General features: G+C 34.8%; 1 pseudogene; it reads left to right on the top strand.

Annotated features, from left to right (window-relative positions):
- The first annotated feature begins 333 nt into the window (after positions 1 to 333).
- Positions 334 to 511, top strand: LOC139887485 (U2 spliceosomal RNA; annotated as a pseudogene).
- The last annotated feature ends 8,965 nt before the right edge of the window (positions 512 to 9,476 follow it).

Here is a 9,476-nt window from a genome sequence, read left to right on the forward strand (position 1 = left end):
GAAACAGCAATGATAATGAACAGGCTCAGGTCTACAGAAGTATATCAAAACAAAGGAATTAACTGCCATGGCTGCAAATTCTCGGCTGAATTAGTGTCGGAAAAAGACAAACAAATCGAATTCAACACAAGACAGCCAGAGAATCGCCCCTCAAGATACAGTAGATCACTTTGCTCAATCTTCTCATAGATATTATCAACTGGTCATCACAGCCTCATTTATAAGGTGACAATTTTAAACCACATACTCAGAATGCATATATTATGTACACATGTTTAACACAAACTCGAATTTTCATACCACTAGACCAAATTACCTTCATCAACACTTTCACTAGATTTTACTTAATTTGGCTAAGATTAAGTGTAGTTTCTGATCTTATCAGTTTAATACTATCTGATATGTGGGCCATCGGCCCACTCGATATTAATCTTATTTTTTATGGGGAAAGGTCCATCTCAATAGCTTGCTATTGTGGGTCTTTGAGCGTCACCTTGGTGTTGCACTACTAACCCCTCAAAAAAAAAAAAAAAAATTAATAAATAAAATAAAATATCGATAAAAAAGAATCTTATAGGTAAAAATGAATGAGGCTCAGATCTGTAAAAACAATCAGTCCAAAGAGGATAGAACCGCCATGGCTGCAGAAATCACGGCGGCATCGAATGTATCGAGCCACCGGAAAGTTGCCCCGCCAAGATACGGTCATATCTCAAACATTGACCAATTAACTCAGACAATTAGATATAGAAATTCATCATCACAGCCTCCATATTATAGTTTAGTTGCATTTATTGCAAAATCGCTTCCCTTCTGATAAAAGAAAAGAAAAAATAACGCCGATAGTCCCTGTAGTTGTAGTTGGTGGTGGTGGTGGTGGTGATGGTTGCTATGGTTGATCATATAAGCCTGTAAAGTTGAGAAGTATATGATCTATTGATCGCATACTAGATATAGATAGATAGATAAAGATATAAATATATACTTCGTATATTATATATTTAGAGAAAAAAAGGGTTGTTAATGATTGGGGCAAAATGGAAAATCATAAGCTAGGGAAGGGGTCAACAACCCTCGAAAAACATCCATACCCTCCACTGCTTCATTTCTCTTGTTTGTCTGAGTTATGTTTATTTGCCACAAACCCTAATTTGAAGAAGATGAACTGCTTTCATACCCGTATTCTCTGAATTTCCGGTATCATCCCTCGCGAAATTTTTAATGTGTCTGGTCAACTGGTCAAGGGAACAGAACCATGGATGTTCCGTCTTTTTGGTTCCGTTTTTTAGTTGGTAGTTCGTTTTGTGGGTTAGTGTTGTGCACTTTTTGTACTTTTTTGATACTAGGACGTGTTGTATTGTTGAGTGGAATAGTGGTAGTGTAGTGAGTTGGTGTTGTGTTAGTGGAATGCTGATGTGACATTTAATTTTGTATTTTTTTGTATTTATTTGTTTTATTTTATTTTTATTATTAATTATTAATATGATTATATTTATTATATTTATATTTTAAAAAAATTATTAAAATACAACGGATATATTTCCAACCGTTTTTTTTTTTCAAACGGCTATATTTTTCCTTATATAAACACCCACCCATCACAAACTATAGCACACACTTTATTTCTCCTAAAAATCTATATAATTTCTCTCAAATTTCAAAATGAGTCCGTTGAATGTTTGCGTAAAAGTTCATTACGAAGGTGAATTTGATCGAGAATTGATGAATTATACACCTCACGAAACACGTGATTATTATATTAATGTACGTGAGTATCGTTATTTTTATAGTTTGCTTGAAGTTCTCCATCGAGAAATACCATACCCAGTCAGACAAGTATGGTATTTCAAAAAAATCGGAGTTCCCGCCGCGCTACTTGAAGATGACCACGATTATTATGCTTTGATTGGAAAAGCTTTGGTACGTAGGCAAGCAATTACGATTTATACCGAATTTAGGGATGAAAGCTACGCTCTTTCTGAATCGCCAAAAGAAGTTGCTTCATCTTCGAGTAGCGATGGCAGATTTCAGCAACATGATATCCGCGATTACTTAGATTGATGAAGGTGCTTGTTGAATATAGCCGTTAAGGAAATAATGAAATCGTTTTAGGAACTAAGTTGTTTTTCAATTTTTAGGAAAATAATGTAATCGTATGTTTACGAATGAATAAAATAAACGGCTACTTTTTATTAATGAAAATAAAGTACATTAATTCCTAAAACAATACATCAATTTAAAATTCCTAAACGAAAAAAATAAAATACATAACAGAATATTAATTATCAATATTAATATTAGCGCTACGAAAATAAGGTTTTAGTTCCAAACGTGCTCGGTTAAATCTGACTCCAACCGATTGTGAACTTGTTTATCTCTAATTTCCTTAATCCTGGGTAATACCCTCTCTCTAGTGATGACCGTTTACATTAAACGGTGAAGGTGGAGCAGTGCCCTCTTTTATAGTGTTAAACAACGGTAAATAATTTAAAACGTTAATGTCGTTGTTTGCACCAGCCATACCAAAGAATGCATGTCATATCCACAAATCTTGAGAAGCCATCGCTTCAAGCATAATAGATGGGCCTTTTTGATCACCTCGAGTATATTGTCCTTGCCAAGCAATTGGACAATTCTTCCATTGCCAATGCACACAATCAATACTACCGAGCATACCCGGTAGACCATGTTTTTGTTCGTGAAAATTATAAAGTCGGGCAATATCATCGGCGGTTGGTTTTCTCAAATACATGGGAGCAAACAAATGAAATACGCATCTACAAAAATTATCTAGACATAAAGCAGCCGTTTTCTCACCAATCTTTATGTATTCGTCAAACATATCTGTTGTAGTTCCATACGCCATTTGACGTATGGTCGCGGTGCACTTTTGTAAGATCGTCAAACTTTGACGACCAACTGCATCTGGACGTTCCCTAAAATACAAAAAAATAATCGGGAATATTTGTACTATTAAAGTTAGATATACCTTCGATGATTCGAAGAAATAATTCACGACTCATTCGAAAACGTCGTTTGAATTTTTTTCCGGATACACGGGTGTTTCCGAAAAGTAATCATTGTATAACCTTATAGCCACATCTTCACGATCCCTTGCAATATAAACCCGTGTTCGAGGGACTCGTGAACTACTCGCTTCTCCCTCCACTTCTTCTTCCGTTAAACTCTTAATAAAATTAACCACCTTTTCATCATCGGAATCATCAATGATAAAATCGAACATTTTGTATGTATTTTCCATTGTATGTGTTTTTTTTTTAAATAATAATAGAAATAGAGAAAGAAGGATATTTATTGTGTGTGTAAAAATGAAATATAGATTAGGTATATATATATAGATAAATAAATAAAAATTATATCCGTATATTCATTAACGGCTAGTAAAAATCAACCCAATCACTCGCGAACACGTGACCAAAACGGTCGTTGAGCTTCACGTTGGACTAGTCCCAACGCCGGAAAAACGTGACCAAAACGCGGCGATACGGCTGTCGTATGGCGTTTTGGTGGTGCCACATGGGATCCAACGGGGTTGGATGGGTGCCGATACAACTGGTCTTATATTTTTTTGGTGAATACAACGGATTTTTTTTAAATCAACTTACACACTCAATACTTAATTAATTGAGTAATATGACCACGATATGATTTGAACCATCAACCACTTTGGTTGAAATGCACATGGCATGGCGCTTGCCTCTAAGTCTTTTGATTAGCCAATGAACAAAATAACAAATAAAAGAAATACAATACACCAAATACAATAACAACAATAACCAACTTGTCGACCTCACGATGGAATATCGACTAACGCCAAGCTTTTCCATCGCGATAGAAACTTTCCTGCTCTTAGTTCCCGGCTTGAGTAGCATCACTTCGACTTGTTCAAAATGAATCGCTTTGCCAGTTCTTGACATGAAGTAATAAGCTTTAGGAGAAACGTGTTAAGTGGTCATAAAGGAGCCCGCTTCATCACTGACATAAGACATAATTGAAAAGTCTCACCAAAGTCTAGATCGTCATCAAGATCTTGTAAATCGAAAGACCCATCTTCCCTTGCTACTTTCTTCTTAGTCCTCTTCTTTGACTTGACCTCCGTCCCTTTATTAAAATGATCAGTAGAACCCGCCGCCAAGGCTTTAAGCTTTGGATATTATCCCACACAGTCCGACAAACAACTTCACAACGTTTCCCAAATCATTTTACCCATTTCTCATCCTTAATACAGTAGAAACACTATAAAATAATACACTTGGGACTACCAAAATTTATTAATTAAAAGAGTTATTAATTAATCGATAAATTAATAATTATTAATTTATATATTAATTAATATTTTATTAATTTATAGTAGAATACTTAGTTTACAAACACCTTTCAACCTTCCACTTAATTATTGTATACAATGCATGTATATCAAATGAACGGCCCAATTTGAAAGCGTTATTGGAATTAATAAAGATGATATCGATGAAGAAGATGATGAAAGTTCTACAATGGAGCCCCCTTCGCGAAACGAAGCTATTGTAACATCCCGCATTTTTCCGTTAAATTTATTTTTAACACCGTCTTTTTTTAGATAATATCTTTTGTTATCTAAATTCGTATCTTTTGTTAACTAACATTCTTAAATAATTCCGTTATTCGATTATAACATCTCCCGCTTACTCTCGCGTATTTAAAATATTCGTTCGGTTAATTCACGCACCCGCTTTCAAACTTGAGGGACCAAAGTTGCAAAGGGGCCAAACTAGTTGACTAGGTCAACTAGTCAAACCCCACCACCACCACTCATTCACTTCTTCTTCTATTTCTCTCTCTTCTCTCTAGTCATCAAGAACCCATTTTTAACATCTTCAAAGATTCATCATCTATTTCAATTCAAGCAAGCAAACAACGAAACAAATTACATATTCGTGATCCTCTCATCATCCTCTACATTTTGGTACCAATTTCATCTCTTTTGGGTAACATTTCTAAAACTCTAGATTTCATGTTCTTAGTGTTTTTGACTTGAAATGGTGTTAATTAGTGTCTATGGCTCAAGTCTAACATGAATATGTGTTGGGTTTGCTCGATTTGTTGTTTGAGTAACTAGCTTGAATATGAAAAATGGGTGTGCTTAATCTTGAATTTTAGATGATTAAATGTTGTTTAAATGTTAAAGTTCATGTATTAAATGTGTTACTAGCATCATTAGCTTCGTTTTGGTGTGTTGGTTGATTTAGAAAAGCTTCATTTGCAAAATGGTTGAATTCATGATTTTGGTTAGGGTTTGATGAACTTTAAAACGAACTTTTGACGCATTGAATGATATGACATGTTGTTAGTAAGTGTTTAGTTGCAATGTATGTTTAATTACCTTCAAAACGGAGTGTCGTATGCGTAAATTGGATTCCCGAATCACCGTTTGCATTTTTGAGCTTGAAACATTAAATAATGATCATTTATTGAGGTTTTTATTGTTGTTAATAATGGATTTGATTGATGAAATGTGTTTAGTTGTATTCCTCGTCAAATTACCTTTCCAACGATATAAGATACGTGTTTTGAATGTTTACGGTTCATAAGTTATGGTTGTTTGAAGTTGGATTCGTGCTTGAGTGTTCAAAAACTGCCAGACTTGCTGAACAGACATACTGAGCGTCGCTCAGGGTCTTGGAGCGCCGCTCCGGGCCCCGGCTGTCCAAAAATGCCCGTTTTCGTTTAATTTTAACTATGCTACGCACCCCCGATCAACATGAAACTTGGCTAACATGCTTATATATGATTAAAAACCTCAGAAAAATTATCGGATACCCGACCCGACCCTGTTGACTTTTTCGTTGACTTTGACCAAGTTTGACTTTTAGTCAAACTTAACAGAACACTTATGCAATCATTCTAATCTTATTTTATACTTGATTCTTGCATGAAACTTGACAACGTGATTCACATGCTATATAATCAAGTCGTAACAAGCCATATGACTAATTGAGCACATTTCACCCGACCTTGTGTCGTGACCGGTTAATTGATACAACTTACTTGTTTAGGTCAAGACTAAACAAATTTCATGCACACATTTACTTTGTGAAGTACTTATATACTCGTACACCCGAGGTGAGATCATAATCCCACCTTTTCAATAACTTTTATACTTTTAAATCGTGGGCTGAGAAACATATACTTTGTATACATTTTATATGGTTTATACTCTTACACTTTGAATACAAATACGAAAGCAAAGATATGTACGAGTTAGAACAAAAATTCTCAAGTCCAATTATCATTAGTTACACTTGTAGGGTGTAAGCAAGAACTTATGTTGTGTGGCCATACGGGTTTGACGAACCCTCATTCAGATGAATGAAACGTATTTTCGGGATATAGTGTAGGTTCTAACACTATTATGCAGAGGTAAGATTCAATTAAGCTTTGGTAATTGGGTGCTCGTGATACAAACAACATCTTTTGAGATGTATACGCTTTGATACTAAATCTTGTGGTTCAAAAACATACTTTTACAAATACACCTATGATTTCACCAACGTTTTTCGTTGACAGTTTTCTATATGTTTCTCAGGTTCATACTTGGCTACTTGATACATGCTTCCGCACATTTTGATTACTTGCTTGGAGTCAAGCATACATGCATACGCTAGTGATAGCACTTTTGGATTCAAACTTAAAGCATACATACTTACGCTATTTATAGCAACCGTGATTTTAAACTGATTATGTCGCAAGTTATTTCATTTATAATTTACAACTTTTGTAAAATTAAACTAGTTGTCGAACCGTTTGGTAAACTAAACTATGTAAGTCTTATACATTTCAAATGAATGCGACATAATTTTGGTCAAACGCGTCTCATTTAGGGACTATGACCACGTAACGGGACCTAAGTTAACGGTGCCGTCAATGACAATTTTGTCGGGTCGTTACAGCTATTAAAGCGGCAATCACATTGAATAATTTCTTGTTGAACTGTGAGAAAACAACACCAGAAGTTCTTACCATACTAGGGAAAATTAGAGACGAGATTCAAGGGGAAATTGATTTCAATAAAAAACAAAAGACAATTGAGACATTTTTCAAGAAACCTTCATAAATCATTCATGTACTGTAATATGTTATATACTGTATAAGGAATTATTAATTTATATTTTATATGGGGTCTAAAGAAATTATCAAAATTGTATTATCTTATAATTTTAGCGAATTATTTATTTAGCACCTTAAGCCCGAGTCGGAACCGGAAAAAAATATTATTTTAGAGAGTTTATTAAATAATCGATTATTAATTTATCGAGTTTCTACCGTAGTTGCTCATCTGAATGAGTAACGAGCTCAATAGTCATCGAGCTCAATAGTCATCGGCTTCATCAAACTACCTTTCAAACCGAAACTATCGTTCAAATCCTGCTCCTGCCCCTAACATGCTTCCACCGCAACTCGAGCCCCTTCCTTTTCGCATTGAACCACCCTGCATCTTTCAATTCAGCTTGGATATTTTGAAGTTAAATTGAGTAAACCACCCATACTGGGAGATCAGCAATCGGGCAATCGTTGACTTACTGAATTAACCTCGACTCTGTCGTTGTGATTAAAACCATTCAAAATAACATGTTTGAAGAAGTAATAAGATCTGAAGAAATACCATTGGAGAGCACTCGATCTAAACTCAACAAGTCGTTAAGCTCATTAATCCGCAATGCAGCAAACTGGAATAGAAAATTATATAAATGTGTTTCACCGAATTTCAATGAAAGCAATTGGTAAACTGGAATATCTTTCATGTTAGAAATTTTTTTTGAGCTCGATTAATAATTTTTGACAAATCACAATGACTCTTCGCACAATTTTGCCTAAATCTCAATATTAGTTGTCTTTTTAGGTTCGCCTTATCGAATCAAGATTGAGTAGTTGTTCCATGCACTAGTACTTGGGGAGATGAAATGAGAGATCTTTGAAACCGTATTCTTATACCTTAATTTACTATCATTAGTGGTTGATCGAACCTAAAAATGATTTTGAAAATAGATTTAGGTTAGAGTGTTTGATTCGAGGAAAAAAAATGATTGATATATTGTTTTAGCTCTGACATCGTGCAAACTCGATCAGAATCTGAAAATTCACGAGGGTGTAAAACAATCAGTCGGATTAACCTATTCAATTAGATTGAAAGTTATAATAATATATCACATACAAATATTCTTCAAACTTACAACTTCGCTATATTACATATAACATGAAATATATTACACTTTGATACATGACAATTTTGAAGATAAATCTAGTTAATACGCAAGTTGTTCAGCAAAGGAAATAAAGACACGTAATTCATAAGTCCAGAAACAAGTCATGCATTCTGGTTTTACTAAGACGACTTCCCATCCTTGGTCTTGTGGAAAATAACCGTTATGACCATTGGCTAGGCAGCATGTTGTAATGTCGTCAAAAGGACGAGGGTTTCGTAATGTCCAACAGCCCCGTAATAATCTAAAAACCTTGTTTCTCACCCCAACTACTGAATCCGTCACTTGTGGAAAGTTTTTATTTAAAAGTTGTAACCCGATATTATTTTTCTCACTTTGGTAAGAAGCGTACATCACTAACCCGTAAGTATAACATGCTTCTTTATGTTGCATGTTAGAAGCTCTTTCTAACTCACGAAATCCTATGTTGGGATATGTTGAGTCAAAATAGGTTCTTAACCCGTAGCGTAAAATTGCATTTAGGTTCCCCGTATTTAATGCTTTAAAGAAAACACGGCGTAACTTACGGTCTCCCCAATGTGATATACCCCACCTATCAAAGGAAAGCCTTTTATAAACTAAGGCATTTCTGGAAAGTCTTTCAAATGTTTGACAAGTTAATTTCGCCATAACTAAATGTGCTGATGAACTCTGACCGACTCTAGACAAGATTTCCTCAATCATATCCTCTGGTAGGTCTTCTAAAATATTCGGTTGTCTACTCTTAATGTCCATTTTGTTTTTATACTGTAAAATAGACAAGGATTAGATTCTTAAAAGATAATTAACAAACAATACAAGCAATTTTTACATAGAACATAAAAGTACAAGCACACTATAATACATATAATACACAACATGATTACAACTCCCTAATCTGAATCACTGGTTTCTTCTTCTTCGGACTTGGTTCGCTTTCCTAATTTTCCAGGGATATATGGTGTTCCTCTAATACGAGGCGTCGTTTTCCACAATGGTTTAGAAAAACATGGTGGTTTAGAGGTTCCCGGGTTATTGTTACACTTTAGGAAATACGGATGTTGCCGATACATATAAAGCTCATCGGGGTTGGAATTGGGTTTCTCTATTTTTATACCTTTTCCCTTATTATTTTCTTTTGCTATATTAAATTGGGCCGAGGTGATTTCTATAACATCATCGGAATCCTCATCAGGATCCGATTCATCGGAAAATTGGTAATCTTCCCAATATTTT

Source organism: Rutidosis leptorrhynchoides, chromosome 1 (assembly GCF_046630445.1).
Source record: "Rutidosis leptorrhynchoides isolate AG116_Rl617_1_P2 chromosome 1, CSIRO_AGI_Rlap_v1, whole genome shotgun sequence".
NCBI lineage: Eukaryota > Viridiplantae > Streptophyta > Magnoliopsida > Asterales > Asteraceae > Rutidosis > Rutidosis leptorrhynchoides.